We start from the raw sequence: 21552 nt of genomic DNA, 5'->3' as shown, positions 1-21552 counted from the left end.
AAATTTAAAGACGATACTACGGCTAATGTCTCCAATTCGTAGCAGTGATATCACTTCTGGTCACCAGTTGTTTGTTTACTGAAATAACCCACAACCTTTTTATTCTTAGCTACTCCTGCATTAGGATTCCTCTAACGCCCATAGCACTGGCATTAGTGTGCAACTCAGTAGGTAAAGTTTGATCAAATATGGATGAGGCGGATCTAGATGACAAATGTTTTTTTCAATAATATTTACAGCTTGTAGAATTAATACGGCTGCTTCTTGTTCATTAGTCCAGGAACATCGGATTTCTCTGTGTGTAAGACGCGTTAATGGTTCAACTGGATGCAAAGTTTTGTACAAATTTCCGGAAATACCCTGCCAGGCATAAAAATTGCCTTACTTCTTTTACATTCTTAGGTGAAGGCATATGTACTAAAGCAGCTATCTTTTTACTGCCTGAATATACATTCTTTACCTAATTCTCTGCCCAAATAATCAATAGATGTTTTAAAAAATTCACATTTATTTAACTTTAACGTTAAATTATTTTTGCGTAAAGCGCAAAGTACCAGTTTTAAACTTTCTAAGCTCTGTTCGATGATTTTATTTGGAATTATTATGTCATCTATATATGGAAAAGCTATAGTATTTTTCAAATCTCCTTAGGCGTTATTAACTAACCGCTGGAAAACTGCAGGACAATTCGCTAAACCGAAAGGCATTCTTAGGAATTCATAATACCCTTCTGGCGTTATAAAAGCTGTTATTTCAATAAAAGTCTCATCCATAAGTTATCTCTCGTAAACGAACATCCGGTAAGGATTATAAACTACTGGTTCTTCACATTTTAATTTTAATGTCATTTTTGTGGCAGATGTTTTACCAAGGTCTCTTAAAGAAAATGAAACACAATCACGATAACTATTCATTAAGGTTACCAGCATTCATTTTTCTACTTTTTTCACTTTCTTGCCCACTTTGAACATATCCAGGGATATGGCATCTATCGTATTAACAGTTATTTGGTTTACATCAAAACCATTTAAGGCAGCCGTACAAAGTGGTTTTAACAAATTGAGACTTACAGTTTTTCTAGTTTTGCTAAGTACGATATGTTCTTAATTTATGAAATAGGCACCTAGTAGTAAGTCTTAACTTAGCTGACAATTATCTAATATTAAAGCTGTGACAGTGGCCGCCACTACTTCCACCTTTTTTTACGTTTGCGCTCCTTAACCTTATTTTCATAAGAAGTTGGCGTACGGGCGTAGTTCAAAAGCATTTTTAATTGGCGGAAAATTAGATTTTACCACACTAAAACTATTATTTTAGGAGTTAACATTTCCTACACTACTTAAATAACTGGCTAGTTCCCCAATAGACTGGAAATTAGCAGCTGTAGCCGCTAAAGCTACATTTTTGTCAGTGATACTTTCTATAACACTATCAATCTGGAACAAACTAGGAATGGACAAACGAAGTTTATTTAATTTTGAAATTTTTTCAAAACAATAATCTCCTAAATTTTGGTTTGGCAAAGGAGAAAAATTCGCGGCTTCTTTTAATAATTTACCAAATATTATAGTTCTTGGAAAATTAATTTCCAGTTGTTTCTTAATGTCTTCCCAACCCGAACTAGCTACATTAGCACTATCATACCATCGGCGAGCATTCTATTACAACAGAAAACGTTTACTTATTAAAAGAACTAAACTCGGCATGACCCGTCACAAAACTAGATTTTTAATACCTATTCAGGTCTTACATCCTCTCTTCAGTCGCCAGTTAAAATAAACATAAACAAATCCCGATTATTATGGCTATTTGATATTTTCTTTCATTCTAGCTGATAAATCACTGACAAGCGAGAACGTATTTCTTGATTTAGAATAAATGGTATTATAAAAAAATTAAAATTAGGAAATCTTACATTCTCTTTCTTTGATAGAAATAGTTTTCAGGGATTTTTTTTTGATTCCTTAGGTATAGCCATTTTAAGTTTTCGAAATGTCAGGATGTATATCAAAATAAAAAAATGGACAATCTATAGATCTGCAATGTTCAAAAATTTGAATACTATATTCGTGAACGAATAAATAACAATAGTTTTGTCAGAACAGAAGCTTTACGACCATTTTTTTCAAATGAAATATCAATTTTTCCCATGAGCTTCTCCAGAAATGCTCCTTTACTGAATCCAAATAAAAATGTGTTCCTAAAGCAAACTTTGGTACTTGCTCGGACTTACATAGCAAAAAAAAATCTACAAGATCCTCATTTTTGTGTTTATTTTTAATAACGTTAAATGCTTTACTCTTGCTACATCATACTAAACCCAGCTATTTTAATTGTTTTTAATGAAAAAAACGACAAAAATGTCTGGCTGTGTATCTTTCAAATCCTGCGCGTTCATACTCTGATATGATCTGCTGACATGGCTAATGATTTCACCAGTATATCCTTTGCCACCATCTTGGAAAACATCAAATTCACCGGTTTTTCAAATGAAACATCAATTTTTTTCACCATGAGCTTCTTGAATTATTCCTTTGCTAAATCCTAATAAATTGTCATATCCTGAAACAAATCTTGAAATTCGTAAATTAAAGTAAAACTTATCCTATTAAGTGAGTATCATAAGATTTCCTCTTCGTCAATAGTGTAATGTATTAAGGCTTTAAATAAATCTTGAAAGGTGAATAATATGTATTGTTGTTTTCTTTATTGTTATCATTATTGTTAACCTTATTCAGAGTGATTTACTATTAGCTGCCGTAGTACTATATTCATGAGATAAAGTTGTATATATCTGGATCACAATAGATCCATATGCACTACGGTCAAAGAACATCAAGCTATTCTACCAGGCGTCCAACTTGCATGCTGACCAACAAGCATATGAAAAATAGTGATATTTTTATTTTTGATGTTGAAGAAATATTGAGAAAAGTTTAATTTTTAAGGATACCAATACCATATATTATTACTACGGCTGTTACTGTCACTGCTCCTTCCAAGGAAAATGACCATGGCTTCATCGTCGCCTATTCTAGAAGTAGGAGGAAAAGCTCTGCTACCTCCGGTCCTAAGTCCTCAAAATAGACCACATCTCGCTACAATAAATATTTTAAAATCAACCACCTCTAAGTGGCCACCCCTAAGCCCGGCTACAAGAACTAACGACCCTAGAGCCTCGCTATATCTTAAAAAGGTAAAGATTCCCGCAACAAGGAATAAGGTCCGCTATTAAGCTACTAGTCACCTTATTCAACTTAACGTTAATTTTGCTGATTAACATCGATATAGCGGCATAAAAATCCATCCAAGCAAATTTTGCACGGACTCAGAGAGCAGAAAAACTAAAGGTGATACTTCTCTATACGCGTTTCTGTTTATTAATCTGGCTTGGTCTGGTTGTCTGACAAAAGGATCTACCTATTGAATCTCGTTGAATCGTCGCTGCTATCATTATGTATTCTGATGTTATACGAAGAGACCTATAGAAATTCAGGTTAGCGCTTGACATTTTGGTAGCGTTACTAGCATTAAATACTGAGGTCATAAACGTGAGTCATAAAAATTCCACGGTTGTTAAATAAAATAAGGCAATATCAGGCACGTAAATCACTCGTCTGAGTTCGGCTTATAGGCTACAAATGCTCATTTACGTGTTTTAAAAGTGGACATATATCTTCAAAACGTTTTCAAACATCACTCGACATCAACAAAATAATAATAAAAACACGGCACGGGGTAAGCCATTTTCCCATAGCCACCGAGAGCCGGTATCAATGCCAATGGGCATTTACGGGATGAGGTGGAGGCTGAGGAAGCGTGGGGTAACCTTTAGAGCTTAAAAATCTTGAGTAGTTTTGACATTATTCCTATGAACTTTTAAATATTTGTTTTACAAAATAGAATGTACATTAAAATCTACAATGCTTTATATTATTTTTAGAAGCTACTCCTATATGGTTCGTAAATTATCCAAATTCCTAAAAAACATGCTAACCTATAATCCTTGGCTTCATTTTAAGAAAAAAAAAGTGTTATGAATGTATGTCCTAAACGTCTTTTCTTCCTTCTAAACTTGTGTGTGGTAAGACTTTAAAAAAATAATTTTTTTATAGTGGCGTCCACACAGATTTTGCATTAAATTTTGGAGAAGACAATACTACGCAATAAGAATTAATTCAAATTATTTTTAAAATCCTCATTAATTTTTTAACGAATTTAATCTCCAGTTTTTTTTGGGCATTCGCTAAAAAATAAAAATCGGTTTACTGCAGGAACAATTTCCTAAAAATTCGATGCGGTATGGAAATATTTGTGGATTAACAAAAAGTAAATTCAGAGATCTGACCAGATACATTTATTTTAAAATTAATGGAATCCATAAATTTTTTTTCTTGTCAGATGCACTGTTCTTGATTAAAATATTAAAATTAAAAAATTACTTTAGATATTATACGAGACATTATACGTCTACTGGGTAATAAACCAAAAAAATTTTTATGTGCTTCGTGTCTTTACATAGCATGGAGTTTAAATAATAATAATATTTTTTTTATTTTTACTTTTTACCTTTATTGAATAATTAGTTAAAACTTTTCCCTGTAAAATAAAAATACTAATTTTTACATGTAATAAAAAACAGAACAAGCTGATGAAACAGAAAAGGAATTTATACTATGAAACTATCAGGAAACACTTTATAAACACAAATGAATATCATATAAAAATATATCTTATAGAGTTTTTATTAAAAAAAACTTTTTTGGAAATTTTAGAGAACACAAATTTTCTATTATTTTTTATTTTGCTTTTACATTTTTATGATGAGTGGAAAAGTTTGCACAGTTTTTCTATTCAACCACCTTTGTAGCTTAAGCAGTAAACAAAATGACACTAGTGCCGAGTTTACAACTTCGAAGTCACAAATTAAAAAGAGAACGATAGTATTTATTTTACTCTTCCTCTACTAACTAGAGTTCGACTGAACGTAGACAAACTAAACGTAGACGGGATCGACTTTCTGAGAGATGATTGGTGAGAATGTGCGATGCAGTCGATCATAAGTTATGTTACATGCAGTGTTATACTAGGCAAAAATACATTTCCTTTCTCATCAGCCAGAAGATCTTTCGTTATCTATCTTTAACTAACTGACTGACTAACTTGGCTATAGTTTTTCCATTTGATATTAATCCATGGGTATTTCGGCACCCAACAAAAACTTTATAATGTATATAAACCGGTAAAGGTAATAAGTAAGATATACATGAGTTTTTTTATTTTCTGATTAATAAACTATAATGCCATTAACATTTAGAACTTTATTCAAATAAGGTTGTAAAATTAATACAACCAACTAAAATGTTTTTCCAAACCCGTAAATAAAATTCGCTTTTAAAGTTAAAGAGATAAGAAAAATGAAGAGTTTTTCTAAAAGGAGTTTTAAATATGCTCTCATATTATAAAATTAAGTAAAAAAGTAATATTTTTCGAAACATCTAAATAAAAACGAAACGGGTTATAAAAAATTGACATCTTAACCTAAAAATTCGACTAGCTGGTCGATTTTTACAGGAACTACCTCACTATTAATTTCTAAACAGAACTATATATGTTCCAAAAAATAATAATCGCAAGTTCGTTTTTCGTACTTCTCAATTCCTCCTAATTTACATCTATTTTATGCACTTTAGTAACAATATCACATTTTTACTAGCTATACTTGACTAGTGTCAGTAGGCTGACTACTAAAATGGGTCATGTATTTTAAAGATATTGATTCTGGACTCGGTTTGTCGTCGTCTTGGGGTTGTTTCCTGCGGCGTGGGGGGCAACATAGCTGTCTGAAGACGCAGCAGTAGCAAAAGAGTAACGAACCAACGATGCACCCACCGACAAACAACGTTATGACGATCTCCATGTATTGCCAAAAGTTCATGGCATGATGCTGTCACGGCATGGCTGATGGCGGGTTAGGTCCCTGGAAATAAACACTAATTTAGTATATGACTGGCTAGTTGATTTGCTTAACTAATGCATTGTCAAGTTGTTTAAATAATATAACTAATTTAAGTAATTGGAATAATATAATAGTATACTTCAAATATAAAAAAAATAACACAAACTATTATAAAGCATAGTAAGTTAAATAGGTTGGACCTAGGTTTTGGGGAATCGGTAAGAGAGTTGCAATGATTTAATTCATAAAATATCCAAAGGCGTGCGCAATTTTATAATCATGATCATAGAATACTAAACCTACAACTTTAAAGAATATTGAATAAAAAGGAAACCCTCGTCACTGATTACTTCAATATTAGTCAATACTTTTAAACACAAATAAATTCCATGTGGATGCACGCGAGTCTATGATTATCTATGTCTAATCGTAAGTCAAATATCTAAAGGGCAACGAACATAGCAACCAATTAGGTGCGATTACATCTTATCGCATTAATACACCGTTTTCGAGTAGCATCACCAGTTTAACCAATGCAGATTTTTTGAAAAATGTAAACTTTATTATATCCAGACATTAAATTATATTCAGTAGTAAGAAAATATCACAAATTACATAAATTACTTTATAGATCACGTTACAATCTCCATTTTCTTCTATATTTTTTGTAATTGTATAACACTGGACTCTAAATTTGTGCAATATTTAATTGAAATTACACTGGTTCTATTTGCTATTTCTCGCATTTACATCTTATTTCATTTAAGGCCCCAATAAAACGCCAAATGTCACTTTTTATTATTTTTATTGGTTTTTCTAACTTACACAAACAACAAAACTTATTACACTTAAAGTTACGTATTTTAATTTTTACTATTTTATTATTTTACAAATTGACTTATTAATCTAATTAAAAAATGGCTTCTTGACTAACAAGTTAACAACCAAGACGTAACTAAACGTTTACACATTCATGTAGGGAAGGGATAATGTGGAGAGCCAGGGCAGAGAAGATTTCATATAGCGAATTCCATTGGAAAAAAAAAGATTTAGCCTTGAACAATTAAATTTAATAGTAAACTCTACTTACTACTAGGTGTTCTAGCTTTTAACTAAACTATTCTTAACTATTAAGCCAAGGGCAAAACACACAATTTTGCAATGGCGCGTTTAAATTCACCATGATTGGTTTTAACTAATATAACACGTGTGACGTTATAGCTACCAGGATACAACTTTAATATACGCCCTAAAGACCATTTTAGTGGAGGTAAATTTTCTTCTTTGCATTAACACAAGGTCTCCTATTTTAATCAACGGATCACTAGAATATCGCCACTTAGAACGCCTTATTAACTCACTAGGGGATTCTCTTTGCCACCTATTCCAAAAGTTTTGCTTCAGATGCTGGTACCTATTTAGTCTATTTACAGTTACATCGCGCACCTCCGGCTCAGGCAAAGCCACCAAAGAATTTCCTATTAAAAATTATCCTGGACTTAATGGTAATAGGTCATTTGGGTCATTTGACAATGCACTAAAAGGTTGAGAATTTAGACAAGCTTTAATTTGTGTAAAAACTGTTGTTAACTGTTCAAAAGTTAAAGCAGCATTACCAAGAATTCGTTTTAAATGATATTTTACTTGTTTTACGCTTGTCTCCCACAAACCATCGAAGTGTGGAGATCTAGGAGGTATAAATTTTTAATTAATATGTTGTATATGTATTATCTCGCAATCAATTATTAATTATTTTATTATTGAATCTACTACTTTTAATTTAAAAATCTCATCAGCTTATGATTTGCGCCCAAAAAAATTTGTACCACGACGGCTAATAAACCTCTTCAGTGCATTTAAAAAAGAATTATTTCATATGTCAGAAACAACCTCTAAATGTACAGCCTGAGTTACAAAGCAAACAAAAATACACAAATATGCCTTTAAAATTTTGCTATTTCGTAAAGTTCATGTTTTAATATTAAAAGGACTCGCATAGTCCACTCCACAGTTATAAAAAGCTCTAGTAGGCGATATTCTTTGCCCAGGCAATTCACCCATTAAAGCAGTCATATTGTATGGATTTACCATAAAACACATTAGACAATTGTGAATGTATTCGTACACTTTTGATTATAGTAATACCCCCTAAAATCCATAAAAATTATGTCTTAAATTTGCAAGTAAATTTTATGCACCCATATGCAAATTTCTCTTATGTTCATAATGAATTATAAGTTTACTAAAATTTTAATTATGCAATATAATAGGAAATTTTCTATCATAAAAAATTGCAGCCTTACTAATACGGTCACCAACACGCAAAACAGACTGTTTATCCAAAAAGGGATATGAAGAGATTAGTTTGCTTGATCGAGAAGCTCTTTTGCAATACCTTTATTTCATCTGAAAATTCATATGACAGGTGACAGGTATTTTATAAAGTATTAGTAATGCTTTATTTAAGTCATCTAAAGTTAAATTCCCATTTATTATATTTTCTGGTTTTAATTTTAAATTATTATAAAATCTTAGACATAGAGCTGTTAATCGTTTAAGTCTTAAAAAACTTAAATATTTATTTAATAACTGAAATCTTTCCCTAGAACAGTGTAACTACTTGGACTTTTCGTATCCGGTAAGTCTTGTACAAAATTCTCCACGCTATAAACAGTTGGCCAATATGAAAAATCTAGTCTTAAGCAGTTAGTTTTTTTTGTAAGTAGAAGTCCATTCTTAAAGTGGAGTGGCTGTAGTATAGCGAGTTGGGAAGGGCGCGAAGACGTTTCTCCACAAATGAAAATGCCAATCTTTTGTCATAAGTTATGCATTTCATTGAGTTCACTCATTATCTACATAGATGTAATGTTAAGCAGTTAGGTCCTTGCCCCTATAACCTGGAATTTATTAAATTATTTACAATGCTACAATTATATCAGGAGAATTTTCTTCACTGGAAATATAATTCCAAGTGCTTATTAATTTATTTCTTTGAATTTCAGAGAATCTGTGGCTCACAAATTTATTCCATTTAGCTGGAACAGAGGATAACCATGCAAGAACAATTGTCGAATCCGACCAGCATTTAACATCTATTTGCATTCTTAAAGCATGTACCGTTTTTATTATTAAACGAGAAAGTAGCAATGCTCCACAGGAGCCCGCCACATATGAGTAGTTACTTTATTATTTGAAGGTATAGGTCTCAAAACTAAACAAGCACCATATGCTTTCTCGGAAGAGTCACAAAAATCATGTATCTCATTTCTTATAGAACTCCAATTTATTGCATGCCTGGATATTACTAAATTAAAGATTACAAAATGGGGAAGTCTTTATCTGCAAGAAAAATGCATGTAGATCATTTAGTTAAATGTACTATGCATTTCGGCTGTGTAAACAGCCATCATCAGATACAGAACATTACAACAAATATATACGTTCAACAAATAAAACTCAAAAAACAAAAATTACCCGTTATCGGGAATAAAAAGTCATGTAAATGTAATTACAAGTAAATTTTTATGTCACAAAAAATACTACTTTACATATTTCAAAATTTTATTTTTTAATTTTTAGACTGAGCCCATATCATATGGTTTTACATTACAAGCCTTGAATCACAGTGACCAATAGTTAGATTATTGTCATTGGATGTTGGGCAGCATTAGGGAAAATAGAGAATTTTTATCCGAAATTCTTTGGACAGATGAGGCCACTTATAGGAGTGATGGAAACATTAATTTGCATAATATGCATTATTGGTGTGACAACAATCCTCGCTGGTTGCGGGAGGTCCAACATCAAGTCCATTGGAGTCTCAGTGTGCTGTGGCATTTCTTTGATCAACCACTAAATGGTGTATTTCATGATTTCGTATTTCTTGATTTTCTGGTGAACCAATTGCCTCTTTTATTAGAAGATATACCCCTGCAATTACGATAAAATATGTTTTTGCAACTAGACGGTTGCCCAGCACATTTCTCAAGAAATGTGCGAGAACATGTAGATTTAAGATTTCAACAGAGGTGGATTGCGCGAGGAAGTCTATTTCCTTGGCCTCCCCGATCCCCAGACCTCACCTGATTGAACTTATACCTACGGGGTCGATTGAAAGATATTGTTTACCAAATTCAACCAACAACTAGAGACGACATGAAAATATGAATAGCCATTACAGCCCGTCAAGAGCAGAAATTGAAGCTGCTATAATGTCCACGCATAAGCGGCTCTAACAATGCATTAAGTTTGATGGAAGACAGTTCGAGCATTTAAGAAGGCATTAGTTTTATTTCAAAATCGGTAATTTTTGTTATTATGCCTATACTTTTTTTTAACTTTTTGAACAAAGAATATTTAAAAATTATTAAATTAAGACATTTTATCATTGAAACTTGAAAAAAGACAAATAAATAACAATAAATATCGGTGTAATAGCATCTTATTATAATTAAATAACTAAATATTTTTTCTTCAATATTTCAGGCTACGAATAAGATATCGAGATACGGGGTTCACTGGCCTATTTAGCTATCATTTTACTACATTTCTATGCAAAAAAGTCATACTATTGCATTTAATTTTTTAGAGAATTTTTCAATTTTCTGTTATTAGATCAAAAAACGCGCTCTAGCGGCATTACAAGTTTGTTAAAATCCGTTCAGCCGTTTAGGAGTTACAGCTATTTATTTAAAAAAACATTGAATTATCCCCACCACTTTTTTTTAACAGATACGTCACAAAGTTAAACAAAAATTACTCGAGTAAAGTAGAGCTTTAAAAAGCATATATTTTTTCGTAACATTTACTGGGTAAATTTCAGTGAAAAATCACTTAAAAAGTTTAATATGGCGGTTACGCTCGCTGGCGACCATCTTGGAAATCTGAAAAGATTTTCCACGGTATTGTTTAGTCATAAAGTTTTTTACTGCAAGTCTCTACGACGAATAGTTTCCAAAATACAGCACTTTGCATTATTATCTGGTCACCCTGTACATCTTGTACTTACATGATTTTGTTTAAAACAATTAAGGCACAAATGCAATTTTTTTACTTAGTTATTCGCTGGTGCTCAGTTATCCAATTGTGCACAAACTTGTTTCCTATCACTTTTTAATTTTTTAATAATTCTTTTCGTTCTTTATTAGAAGCCATTATTACATATTTATTACTTGATTTTTTATTCCAATCATTTATTTTAATTTTAATTATTAATATATTGTCGTTATTATTTATTTAAATATTATTTCTATTTATTTTTGTGTTACTACTGTCAATACTAGACAATTTATTTATTATAAAATAATATAATGCCAAAAAAATACCATTTATACCATTATTATTAGAGTCAACAACAGTCCTAACTAAAAGTTTCGCCCTATTATATTACATATTCATTCAAAAACTTACTGGGCCGCTACCGACATGCCTAACTCTATTAATAAACACTCCGTAGTGACGGCTGGATGAACAACTGCTACCGGGTACCGTGACACTGAATCGACGCTATTACCAAAACTTGAAATCGACCCTGGAATCTTTTCTATTTTGAAAGCCCTTGGTACTGATGTATTTTCTGAACTTTGTCTTATTCACGGCGGGGTCACCAAAAAATGTGCAAGATTTAATTAAAATTGCACTGGTTTTATTTGCTATTTCTCGCATTTACATCTTATATCATTTAAGGCCCCAATAAAAGCCCAAATTTCACTTTTTATTATTTTTATTGGTTTTTCTTACACAAACAACCCAACTTATTAGACTTAACGTTACATATTTTAATTTTAACTATTTTATTATTTTACAAACTGATTTATTCATCTAATTAAAAAAACGGTTTCTTGACTAACAAATTAACAACCGAGACGTAACTAAACGTGTACACCTACGTGAAGAGAGGCGACAATGTGGTGAGCGGGGCGGAGACAGAGAAGATTTCTTAGAACTAAATCTCGACTTTCGAAGGCGCATTTATGCTTACGGACTATTTTTGTGATTTGTTTATTTACGGAACACGGAATCCATTTACGGAATTAATGTAATTTAATCTTTCTGCAAGGGCGTACCCAGGATTTCAGCTAGGGGGAGGCAGCTCATACCTGTTTCGAGAAGATGGTCAGTCGGGTATATTAAAACAAAACATCATGAAAATTGACTTTTATTAATTAGTTTAATTCACACAAAACGTGGCTCTAAGCCACGTTTTAACTTTTCGCAGCGTACTGAAGGACCGTCCTACGGTCGCCGTGGTGCATGGGATAGTGCTTAAAATAATCAATGCCTTTCTGACAGCAGGGTAAAAAATGTTGGCTTCGTTGAACAGATCAACTACTGCTATGTCCTATGTAATTGATCATCTGATAAAGCCTTCTTTACCCATAAATTATGCCAAAGGTTCAGTTCTCCGGTGATATCCAAGATATAAAATTGTTAGAATGATTCTGTGTTCTTGTGTAAGTCTGTAATGCTGCTTTTGGTCTTGGTTAAATACAAGGGATGTAGCTTACTTAAAGCAAACACCTGAGTATTTTCTTGGGAGAATCGAATATTCAATGATGAACTAAGTGAATCAATGTATGGTATTATCAGGCATTCGCGCTTTTTGAAGCATTTTATTACTTATTCTATCAGGAAACTCGCGGTCATTCTTGATATGTTTGATGTGTTCCCCCACCGAGATCATGTCGATCGATTAAGCTTGCAGTGCGCTAACTACTGGTTCTAAAACTGCTGAATATTTGGCTATTGTTTGTAGAGCAATAATAAACATATGCTAGATATCCATTTGACAGAGTTATATTTCCAGTCTCCAATTGTTGCGCAGTAAATGTGAATTAAATCTCGTGTCGCCGCAACTAAACTATAAGACACTATGGCGCATGAAATATTCGCTAGTATTAAACTCCAAACTGAATTGAATTGTATTCGTTGTCTCGTCGTCTCATTGAACTGAAGTGCCTTGCTCTGCCTCACGATCCCGCTTATATATTCAAATATTCTTGCTCCCGACATACGTAGAAAATACTCGACTCTATTTCCGTCCTTGTCTCATACTTGCTATCACTGCCTTTCCCTTTTTAGCTAGAACGTTCTTCGTGGTATTGCTATTCAATAGAAGATGTTGCTATTGACCGTATAAATTGATCCTATTTAAGATTTCTCTTATTCTCTTTACTGGAAAAAGTACTGTGGTCCGTAGCGCTAGATATAGTTTTCTTCCAATTATATTCGGGTTTAATCCTAGATGCCTCCATCTAAATTTGTGAATGACCTCTTGGCGATGATAAAAATATTTATCGGTATTCCTTTCGTAGCCGCAGATACAATAGCCAAACAATATCTTGTACGCTACTTAGAAAAAATTGAAATAGAATAAGCGCACATCCGGTTATATGAAAAAATAAAGTTAATAATGGTTTTTTGAGAAGAAAAATTTGGATAAAAAATCTAAAAATTTTGCAGTACTCTAAAATTGCCAATAAAAAAATAGTTTTTTGATGTGTATTAAAACCAAGTCAGAACAAAATAAAATCTATATTGTCAAGTTTTCGTTTTTCCGAAATATTTCGGCAGGCCGTGAATATTTTCAACGATATGTCAAAACGCTTTAAAGAATGCAACTTTTCGCCAATTTAATCTAAGCTGTAGCTCCAACAGATACCGAGATCCTCATGCTTAGAGTCCTAATATTCGGCATCCTGTATACATGTTCTAGAGTGCTTTAATTTCAAAACGACAACACCCTTAATAACTTCCTTTAAACAAAACATGTTAATTTAGATATACAGGAAGAAGGTTAATTTAGAGAATTAATTTTCAGAATATATGTCATCCTTTTATGAGTAAGTAATTTGTAATTTTGTATAGTTGTTTAATCTTGACACTTCCACAAGTGTTTATGTCTTCCATAAAGAAATAATCTAGAAGCTATTATGCTGAATACGTGCTGTTATTATTCCATTTGACTTTCCAATTACAGCGTCAACTGACGCAATTAAAATAAATCATTGTTTGAATATTAAAATGACAGTAGCCATAGAAATTTAATGAAATAAATAAATACTGACAGTTACAGGATAGCAAAGTTTTTGATATTTGTAAAATCCAAATGATTAAAATGCCTTTTACGCATATCGAAAAATGTGATATGTTAGTATATTATGTTGTACGCCGAAAAAATACTGTCACAGCGCTAAAAGAGTACCGCCAGAGATTCCTAATTCGTAACTTGCTTACGAACCGAAGATATTTTTTAATTCTCTACAAAAAATTTAAAAGCGAAAACGAGTTTAAAAGAACTAGAAGAAGGAGCCAATTTATAGTAAGCGAGGATGTTAAAATTTCGATTTTGGCATATTTTAAAGCTTATATGGAACACTCAACTAGAGATTTAGCAAGAGCTTACTGTGTGGGCTTCGTAACAATATGGCGGGTCTTAAAGGAACACACATTTGTGCCATATAAGTATCGACCAGTACAAACATTGTTGCTTGGCGATAACGAAAGAAGATTTGCTTTTTGCAACTGGATACGTTAAGCATATTTTTAACTTTTAGCAACGAAGCTATGTTTTAAAACAAAGGGATGTTTAACCTTAAAAATTTATCCTATTGGTCTCAAAAAAATATTTTCCTTACTGATTCCAGAAACCCTGAAAAAATCATTTTAGTATAAGTGTTTCGTGCGGCTTAGTAGAAAGCCAAATGATAGGACCTGTGTTTTATCATAGCACTTTGACTGGAAGGAGATATGAAAGTACATTTTTCACATTTTCTCGATAACGCGATGTTGTGACCATTTTTTTTTCTATTTTCACCATTTTAATCAACAAAAAAATTCTACTAGTTTGCTAATATATATAATAGATACTGTATCTTAAATATCAACAAAGATACCAATAGTGTCGACTTAATCGAGGGCACCCTATATAAATAAATAATGTTTTTTTTATTTGTAAAAATATTTATAAGTGAAATATAAAAACTGTAAATGCAAATAAAAGGCAAATATATTCAGATTTCTGCAGTGCAGGAGTATATTTTAGAAAGTATACAATTCAACTAGTAGATTATTAAGGCAATATTTTCGGATAATATTTAAGATTAACGATATTATTACTTACTATGCATCCATCTGCTTAACCTAGACAAGCTAAAAGAATACATAATCTATATTACTAAAAATAATAAAAAAACAAAATATGCAAGAGTTACGCACCAAGAAAAAAACAGATACATATAACGTAACTACAGCTAAATTAAATATTTTATATTTATAATAATATTCTATGTAAAAAAAATTTCACTGCTGACTCATTCGATCATTGTTATAAGACACAGTTTTAGACCTGGTAATTTTTATTTAAATTTCATTATAAAATATATTTTATTATATTTTATAATATATTTCATTATATTGCTGCAATTAATCAGCAATAATTGTAAAACTTAATAAAATGATAACGAGCATAATATCAATTAATAAAAAAGCTAGCAGTAAAACTCCTTCATATTTATTAATCTAAAATATGAGTCAATCGATCGGTAATCTGATAGACTGTAACGGTGTTTGAAGAGTAAATAAAATTTAATGAATTGGCAATCAATTAATCTATCAGGGATGTTTTCTCGATATTAAATTATATATAGAGATATTTTTTATATTTTTTGTGGTAATTGAAATTTCATAACATGCATCGGCCTATCTTATTTTTTTTAAAGCGTTTGTAGGTGGTCTGGATGATAAAACAGTTTTTTTTAAAACAGAACTACTTCTACCAGAAATCTGATCGAAAACATAAGGCCACTACAACTAAATAAAATCATCTATAAACTAATGAAAAAATCAGTACCTAATTTACCAAACTCACTAAACGGAGACTTCTTAGGTACCTTCCACCGGTGTCGCCGAATTGCGAATTTAATTCATAATTAATTAATTAATAATAATTTAATTAAATTAATAATAATTAAAATGTAATTAATAATAGAAAAAGTGGACTGTATATTTATTATTTTAGAAAACGACGAGAACCAAACTCTCAACGTAAAAAATGGAAATTACATGTGGTTCCCAATTCCATCCAACAGGGATTTCTGTCGCTGATATTGTCCATTTAGCACAACCACCTTTAATTTTACATAGTACTTTACACAGTACTTTATTGTATTGATTGTAATTTGCAACTTTAGTGTATAAGTTCAAAACCCAAAATTCGGCAGCACGATTTTATATGTATGTTTAAGTAGCCATTGCTTTTAGTACTCTCTCTCTGCGCGTAAAGCGTTGACGTGACATTGTCGTGCCTTACAGGATGCGCTGAACGTTTAAATATAAAAATAAAAGAGTGGTTCGCAAAATTTATTTATGTTATTAAATTTATAACACAAAAAATATTCATTAAAAATGAAAGAAAATGATGATTGCCGTTTTTAAGTCCCCAACTCGGACTATTTTATCCTGGCCAGGATATACTCGTGTAACAAGCCCCAAGCCCCACTGCAAAGGGTGCTTTTGCTCGTTGCGTATGATATAAAAAGTATTTTCCGTAATATTTGGGTTAACTGTAGACCATATGTGACGTTCTTTTAAGGTATTCACGTATTCGTGAGACCACCTTTTCCAGTGTATTAGAGTGAAGTGACTCAGTACATTGCTTGGCTAATTCGGAGCGCAAAATTGCAGCTCCTTTGAAATTTGTTCCCTGGTAAATAACGTTGAAGTGAAAGATTACAGTACATGATCTTCAGTTTTCACCGCAGTGTAAAGAGCTATAATTGACCGTTTTGTCCTTTTCTCACAAGGACGAGGTTTATATTCACCTAACACTTCCAAAATATCGTGGTTATCAGGTAGCGTTTGTATGGGCCAGAAATTAGAAGACTGATAGAGGAATTCTGGACCAGACCACCACATTTTTGATTTCAATGATTGATTAGGGTAGATACCACGACTCGCACAATCAGCAGGATTATCAGCGCTGGATACATAGCGTCATGATCATAGTGTTATAATCTCTTGTACTTGTGTTACGCGATTAGCAATGAAGGATTTTCATCTATGAGGAGATGAATACAGCAATCTTAAAGCTACTTGAGTATCGGACCACGTGATAACTTCATCGAAAATGAGTCTCTCACTATATTCACCCTTTATTAGTTTAAATAGTTTGCTTAGTAATACAGCTGACATCAGCTCAAGTCTAGGAATAGATTGAACTTTTAAAGGATTTACCCGGCATTTAGCATAAATTAAATAGACATTTACAAGACCTAGTATACTAAACGGAAGGAAACTAAACAAAATCGCTTGCATCACAAAAGGCATGTAGTTCTAGTCTAGAAATTGAATCTGCAATGAGTCGACAGGGAATTTTAACATATGCCAACTCAGGAAGTTGACTCTTAAAACTGTTTCAAATTTCTATTATTTCCTGATTAGGTTCAGCATCCCATGAAATATCCTTTAGCCAAAAGCGCTGTAGAAGTTTGGATATCACCAGGAGGTAAACTTACCAAGAGAGTAGGATGATTAGCAGCCCATTTGCTAAGAGTCTGAAGATTAAGTGTGGATTCCAAAGAAGAACTGCCTCTGTGGTAATCATCAATATAATTGTCTCTCCGCAATACTTCTACTTCTGGAAAATTGACTGTTCCTGGTTTGCCAGTTCTATCAAAGTACGCAATGATAAAAAAGGTGAAGAGCGATTGCCATAAAAAGAGTGACTAAGTGATATTCTTCTAAAGGTCGTGTAGGGCTAAACCTCCACAGAATGTGCTGATCATAATATTGAGGCTAAATCAATATTTGCCTATACATCTGTTTGATGTCACAGAAAATCCAATACTTGTGAAATCACTCACTTGTTTATAGTCTCTTACTGCGCATACAGTGTTGACATGACGTCGTCGTGCTTACATGTTGCGCTGAGCGTTTAAATATAAAATATATTATTTGAAAATAAAAGAAAATTATGATTTCCAAACAACCAGAAATTAACAAAATATACAGCGAGGCTAAGGCGATATAGAAACTGCAGATAAAGAAAGTACCAAAAAAAAGTACAAAGCCAATGAAAAGACAGTCGCAAAAGAAAATAGGATACTAAAATCAATACCAAAAGAAAATGATGAACAGAACCTAAAAAGACCTGGCTAATAGATACCAAATAGCCACATACTGGTCATCAATCTTGCTACAAAACACCGACTGCAGACTCGAAAACAACTGGATGGAAAAAGAAGAGGAATAATATACAGAAACTATGATTACCTTAGCAATCCTCTCGGATGTAATAGCTGAAAAATCCTAAGAAGCGATTAAATATATTACTTAAAAGAAGAATTAACCAGGAGCCGGTTCCTATTGGTGGAAAAACGCTTCAAAAATATTTGTATGACCTTTAAACTAAATAAATATAGCTATATTGATAGAGAGAATGCCTGACACAAGACGCATAGTTTTTAAATATAGACCTCATAGAATTAATAAACGGGAACGAAATGAAACGAAATACACACTTAATTAGTACCTTCTCTATATCGATATTAACTAATTTGGCATAATTACGAGACGAAAACGGATCTCGAGAGCCTCATGAACTATGAACTTCAAACTATTCTAACCACATATCGGAAACATCATCTCAAACCGAGCACAACAAGAATCACAAAACCAGAAGAGAAGAAATTCGAGGACTTCACAAGCCTTAACATTCATTTAATAAGATAAAATAATAAGAGCCTATTTCCATAAAAAAAAAGAAAGTCCAACCTATATCTAACTGAATAAAGCATACACACGACAAAATCTGGCTTGCAAATCTCAATAAACTTGCAAACCTGCTACTGAAACTGCCAACTGAATAAGACAATTATTAGTAGTTAGGAGAAGCACCAGAGTGGCGAAGTAAAGTTTTAAAATAAAGACGTGTCGATACTTTTGCGTCGACTTATCGCTTGTGTGCCATATTATGGTTGAAAGAAGAAACACCCAAAACACTTTTTACAAATATGGACCATCACAAATTATCGAGGCGAGGCAAGTCACAGTTTTTACATCTAGTAAACTCAAAATAATCAAGCTTTACATTATATTGGATTTAGTGGATGTCAGCTGTGTCCCCTGTGAATTACCTCCTTTAGACAGATAATACTTAACTTTGTGACTCATTCTTTTTAAATGAATTTGATGTTATGCTGAAGATCATATACGGTATAAGCAATGAGGCTTAAAGAGCATTGCCTTAACCTCCGACAGACGTCATCTAAAAGTCAACCTTCCAAAGTCTAATTTCATTCTTTGTGATAATAAAGTTATTTAAAAAATTGGCCAAGAATTATTAAAAAAGCCTCGAATATCCAAGTCGATAATGTTTAAATTTGTTGTCGACTTACGCCTCGACTTACGCCAAATATTTGAGTTTAAATATTGTTAATAATTTGCAGTTTCAAGGTCATATAACTAAAAGCTAAGGAATGCCAATCGCCATTTTCTACAGCAGGATATGAAAATATTATTATGCTATTCTCTGGTGTTGAGCCACTTGAATCATTGCAATATTACAGGCTATCTTTTAATAATTTTAACGCAGGACGGATTCAAACAGTGCAAATTTGATGTTTGGGTATAATTTATGGAATTCGTCAGCACGAACATATTACCATTTTACGTAAGACTAAGTGGCATAACATATCCTATCCTAGAAGACTAGACTCAAATACGTTTTGAAATTCTGAAAACTAAAACATCTAGATATCTCTTTAAGAAGATTGAATTTAGGTGTGGGGGTATCTCCTTTCGCGTTTCAGTTAGGTTTCTATTCTAAAGCACCGAAAAGAAATCTTTAACGGACCTTTTTCATACACTGCTGTTAAAACTTTTGTTATAATTTGTTACTGCAAACGTTATTGGGTTGGTGGTATACAATATCTTAAACCCAAATTGTACAGTCTGGTAGATTTTATCTTTATGATTTCTATCAATATAAAACTATAATCACATCCTCATTCCTACCTTTTCTTTCTATTTTTGTTTGAGGTTTATTTTATTCTAGTAGTATATATTTATAGAAACTTGTTTTCTTTATATTCGATTTAATTGTTATTTGTTTTATGCTTCTTGGAAGTTATTCTATATACTTAGAGAATCTGATGGGGTAAGCAGTTAGGGTATTGCTAGGTTAAGAAGTTATGACATAAAGTTAATTTTCGGCTAGTCTTAATAAAGGTTTAGCCTAAATTGTACTCTTAACTCTTCTGTTTTCGGACAACTGAAGATATACTTAGTATACTTCGCTACTCCTAATACAATATAAAGTAATTTTATCCGAATAAACACTTGATGTATTATTATTATTATTATTTTTAACTACAACTTATGGAATGTTTAGCCATTATTACTTTGAGCCAGCCTGACGATATCTTTTTCATTTTCTAATTTTAGAATTTTTAGTTCTTTCAGAAATTTTTTTTATAGAGTTTAAATATTATCATACTTCCTCAAGTATGAGCTCGAGGAAGTATCTATACTCGATTTTATATTCACAAAGGCACACTTTTCTGTTCTAAATGTCATTTTAATTGAGTTGATCTTTGTTAGCTGCATAATTAAAGTTTTAGGTCGTCCTTATGTATATATATATGTTAAAACTTGAAAAACTATTTTATATTTTTAAAAACAACATTTTTACTTTAAATTATATTTATTCAAAAATTAAACGGTCAGAGTAACGTGCTTAAATTTATTATAATACTACTGTGCTTTTTATTGGAAAAGATCCTATTTATATTTAAAATTGATTGCTTAATTGGCATATCTCACGGTAAATTCCATATTTCCAAATATGCTGAGTAAGTTCCGGCGGTCGTTGCTATTGCGACACCGTGGGATAGTGACCTGTTACATAAGGTCAATATAATCGCATATAACAACTCCCTCTTTTACTAAAAAGTTAATACCGTGTATTAAGTTTTTCTTAAAATTAAATTATAAAATAAAGTCTAACTAACACTAGGTAAATACAAAATAAAAAAAAAATAATAAAATAATAAGATTGATATTCTTAATATTAAAATGGAGTCTCTTCATTGTCTTCTTCGTCATCTTCGGGATGGATCGATGGTCTTCTTCTTGCTAAGATACGACTTAGCTTCAGTCTGGTAGATACTTTGGGATGCGGCCTCGACGGTGATGGGAAATCGTCATCTGTTGGACTCATGGAAATGCTAGGTAACAGTCTCCTGCGTCGACGACACTTTATCAGGACATAAAGACCAATTAGGACTGAAATTAGAGTCATTAAAGAAATTATGAACCAAGATTGATGTTTCTCGATAAATGGTTTTCTCATCATTTTCTCTAATTCTTCTGAATACTGGTCCAGTTGATGCTGCACTATGTTAAGGTCTTCTATGTCTAGGTTATTTAGCTTTATCGGTTTCAGATCTGGAATCTTTATTTTCTCGGGAATGTTTTGACAGCATTTGTAAGGAACCATGACTTGGTGATTTTTGTAGGTGACATTTTGATCTCTATCTATGATCCGTTTTGCTTGGATTCTTGTGACGCCTACGAAACCATTGCAGTAAGGTTGG

At 32.2% G+C, this 21552-nt stretch overlaps 1 long non-coding RNA gene across 1 annotated transcript in view; it reads right to left on the bottom strand.

Moving 5' to 3' along the window:
* Window positions 1-5767: 5767 nt before the first annotated feature.
* Window positions 5768-21552, bottom strand: part of LOC126736900 (uncharacterized) — a 191777-nt gene continuing 175992 nt past the window's right edge. Inside the window, exon 3 of the long non-coding RNA XR_007660818.1 lies at window positions 5768-5980. This is a non-coding gene — a long non-coding RNA (uncharacterized LOC126736900). The remainder of the gene's footprint in view (window positions 5981-21552) is intronic.

Source organism: Anthonomus grandis, chromosome 5, assembly GCF_022605725.1.
Source record: "Anthonomus grandis grandis chromosome 5, icAntGran1.3, whole genome shotgun sequence".
Classification (NCBI taxonomy): domain Eukaryota; kingdom Metazoa; phylum Arthropoda; class Insecta; order Coleoptera; family Curculionidae; genus Anthonomus; species Anthonomus grandis.
Note: the sequence above shows the minus strand (reverse complement) of the source record. Positions and strands in the feature narration are given on the sequence as shown.